Below are 4,564 nucleotides of genomic sequence, written 5' to 3'. Positions count from 1 at the left end.
AAAGCAGGAAGTGTCCAAAAAGGGCAAAAACTACTAGACAGTCCCGTAGATGTCAAAAGGGGTGTAACAGACTGACATGTGCAAATATCTAAGACTTTACAATGAAAAGGAAAAACACAAACACATTAAAGAAGTTTGGATGATTGCTTAGTATCCTCCATAATGTGTTATAATATAATCTATTAATAAGGGTTATTATTTATCACATGTTCCAGAATATATATATATATATAATATCTGATCAGTCTGTAGCAACACAGCTGATAAATAACAACAAGTTCCGTATAATAACAGCCTTTTTCACTATTTTTATGAAACTAAATCAGTGTTCAGCTCGACCGACCATTGTTACACGGACATGTTCTACTTAATTATAATAAATAATAATGTACACGGAAAGGGTCATGTGACAGTCGAAGACATTTTGACATAATGACAAACTGTCATTCTATATTCTGCATGTTGAGTTGTTTGAATTATTTATTTAGTTACTGTTGTACACCACCTGTGTGTAGATGGTTTGTTCTGTTTATTTATATTAAAGCTCCACATGTGACTTGTTGTCTATTTGGAATAAATAAGGTTTGAGAGTTTAGAATCTATTGTTAAAGTCAGAAATGTTGGTCGGGGACTCAGGACATTATTAAATGATCTTACTATCATCTTGAAATTAAAAGACTTGTGAAAGTTGTCCACACTTTTACCTTTAGTAGGCTCGACTACAGTTCTCAGATACTTCTGTTGGTTTACAAAAACACTTAATGGCCAAAATACATTTCACATTCAAACGCAGCACGTCCAGTTTCTACGCAACTAACTCCCAGAAAGCCTTTATTTTTATCTTGTACTAAAGTAAAGTGTTTTTTTCATGTGTTTATTCTTCAGTTCAGATCTATTTTTATCTCATATTGTCTCGCGTGCTTTTTAAATCTTATTTATGTCTCTTTTACCATTTAATTTAATGTTGTTAAAAGATGATTTATGCAAGTAAACCGTGCTTATTATTTTATAAAACTATACAACTAAACAAACCAAGGCCAGTCCTCTGCAGCCCGTGATATCAGTCACTTTAGAGAGTTTAGTAATGAAGATATTATTATAAGTGCCTCTAAGCGTCATGAGACTTATACAACTTATCTGTGTCTTCTGCTCCACAGAGTTTTACATGAAGTGTTTTAGATCATCGCAACACAACAAACTCACATTTGATTCTAGGATCCAGTTTGAGGAAAACATGTTGCACAGCTGTTTCTTTTTGTTTGATGGGTAATGTTTTGGTTTCTTATCTCCCCTTCGTCAGTTTATATTTCTTCCCTTATTTGTTTTATCACACAACACATACAAAACAAACCCAACCACCCTCATACTAGAATAGATGATCAGATGAGGATGTTTCCCAACTGTCATCTAGCCTCCATCCGACAATCAGATGCAAGTTTGAAGTGACTGAAGCGAGCCGAGACACAAACACGCCAGTAACCTGCTTTAGATGCATCGAAATAAGGAAGCTGGCAGAAAGCCTCCGCTCCCAGCCTGAAACAGGAACACCACTCTGTGGGACTGACGCTGCCCGTCATGTTCCTCTGCTCTGAAACTTATTTATGGAAAGAACTTTATTCTCTGGTGAATTCACGGCGTACATCCTGGAAAGTTTTGGAAGATGAAGGGAAGGCACTTTGCATTGTTTGTGAGTGTTTACACATCAATAACAGATGGTCACACTACTCTTGTATAAATGATGTGTGATATAATGTGAACGCTCAATCCGACCAACAACAAGTGTCCAGATGTTAAAGCTAAAGTTACTTTGAATGAATCCGAAGGAAACTTAAATGTGTGCACGAGCCAGGAAGAAGCATTTAGAGTTATAAACCATCCTTTTGAAAAACACATGATAGATTTCCACCATCGTAAAAACACATTTACAACAGGAGAGCTTGCAGTTTAGCATTTACTCTTCATGTGTTCTGAGCTTCACCTGCCTGCAGCACAAGTTCCCCGTTGGAGACAAAACAAGTGAAAGTGTTTAGGTTGAATTTAAACAAGAGCTATAAATGTAACACCAGAATATAATTCCTAAAGGTCATTGGAAGATATAAAGAGCTCTATAGAAACACAAGACCTTGGGAGATGATAATAGATTTTATTTTACTCCTTGTTTTATGTCTTGCATAAAACACTTTGTATTGTGTTGTCATGGAAAGTTGCAATACAATGACCTTTTCAAACGAAAGATAGCGCTGATGAACCTCAAATCAAATTCACAAAACCATAATGCAGAACATTTGGTGTCCTTGTCCAGAGTGAATATGAGTTTATAGCAAACACTATCTTTTGGAGCATGTTGAGTGCCAGAGCCCTGATCTGAAACACTTCAACAGCTGTCAACGCTTTAGAAGTTTGGGGAGCAGTGACAGTATGTGTGGAATAATGTCTGGAAGTGCTTTACATGAGTGTGTGTGTGTGTGTGACTTTGATTATGTGCAGGCCAGCGTGGAGCTTCTAGAGATCTTCAGGTACTCCTGGAAGGAATAAAGAAGACACATTTCTTACACAAACGTTCTGCATCTTCACTCACATGTTGCATAAATATCACAAATGATTGATTCTGTTTCACCGAGATGAGCCGCCATCAGTAAAAACTGGCAAAGACCGACAGGCCTTGTTGCTATGGTGACATGTTTGTCAGTTGGGTACAGACATTGTGATTTTGGTCAAACTTGGTGAACAAGCTTTCTTGTTACAGTGCATCTTTTCTAACCATCAGTATGAATATCAGTGTGTCTACATGTGTGGCTGATGATTAAAATGTTAAAACAAGATTTAATCTTTTAACATTTTAACATCAGTTGGAGAAAACTGACATGTGGAAGTCTTTTGTCGGCCATTTTTTGTCAAATGTAAAATGTAACCCACTGTGCATCATTTATTTCAGCCGGTCCTATTTGAGTCAGGACTAGAGGAGTTCTGTACAACAGGTGATGTTTGACGTCTATAGCAAGTTATCCAGCTGTGTCATCGTGTTCCCAAACTACCCGACTTAAAGGCACAGTGAGTCGATTGAGGTTTGTAAACACAACATTCAAAGTCTCCAGAAGGTAAAAGCCACCTAAGATTCGCTGTCTGCCATTTTCATATCTTCCTCTTGGATTGCGTGCTTGCCACCCGACACCTGGTCGCCACGTTTTTAAATGGAGGATGACCCCCAGAAACGTCCCGAACACAGCAAAACAAACACCGACACCGACACACACCTGCAGTGGGTCAGAGGTGATGATGAGAGGGATTCTTCTTGTAATAATCTCCTCATTGTGCCTTTAAGAAGCCACAAGCATGAAGCTCCAACACTGAATATGATGTGTGAGCATGAAGACAATGTGTTGGTGTGAAAAGAGATCAAACTATTAATACAGCATTTCTTTGGCACTTTTGCCACATGGAGGATAACCAGAGTGGGGGGAGCTCCCTGTGCTGAACGGACTACCAGCGCCGTGTATCAGCACCACAACACCGGGACAACCAGCTGACACAGTGCGTTCTGCGTCTCCTCTTCTCAGAGCGATTCTCCTCGTCGCTCAATCAGCAGCCTGAACTGCAGCAACAGTTGAAGCTGCAGATCTTGTGATGCAGCACCAGATGGAACAAACTGTTTACACTTTCACGTTATTGGCTGGCTTATTCGGATACTTGCACAACACCAGATCATCTTTGTTACAAGTAGACATTTAGTCAGAAGGTGACTTTGAGGAAGACATAAACATACATAACATCATAAATACACCCGTGTCTATTATGGATGTTCTGGAAGCAAACCACAAACTGAGAAAGGAACTGATGACCTGCCTTCTGGCTAACTCTGGTGTTCATTCAGAATTTAAATTATTAATATGCACTGTCACTGTCGAATAAAGTAGAACAAAACAAACAAAGAATTGGGATTTGATTGGTTCTCGTGATCCTCGGCACCCTGAATTTGTCTTTTTACATAAAACTGTTCGTCAGTAGAATTGATGAAATATATAAAAGAAAAGAAATAAGCACACATCTGGGACTCATGTAAGGGAGCAGATTTGCATTTTGCTTTTCACTGTCGGCCTGCATTGAATATCAAAACATGTATTATCATGTTTTTTCTATTAATCCACAAAAGTGAAATATACAATATACAATATACACAATATACAATATACAATACACAATATACAATATACACAATACATCTTCTCAGAGTTTGGGGTCAGAATTCGGTGAAAATGTCAGAATTAAGAATTAATTTTAGATTTTTCAACACTAAATGTAAACAGCCTTCAAACTGCTGAATTGACTGATTTGGTGCAGACAGATGTTGGTATGTGGATATGGTACACATAAATGTGTGTGTGTGAGTGGTTGTGTATGTATGCCTTTAAGGCGGATTGGGTTCTTAGCACGCGCACACACACACACACACACAGTAATATATGCAGATATATGAACAAACATGGATGCAAAACCATGCAAACAAACAAATGGGGACCCCACACACACACACACACACACACACACACACACACACACACACACA

This window comes from Cottoperca gobio, chromosome 7 (assembly GCF_900634415.1).
Source record: "Cottoperca gobio chromosome 7, fCotGob3.1, whole genome shotgun sequence".
NCBI classification, from domain to species: Eukaryota; Metazoa; Chordata; class Actinopteri; order Perciformes; family Bovichtidae; genus Cottoperca; species Cottoperca gobio.
Note: the sequence above shows the minus strand (reverse complement) of the source record.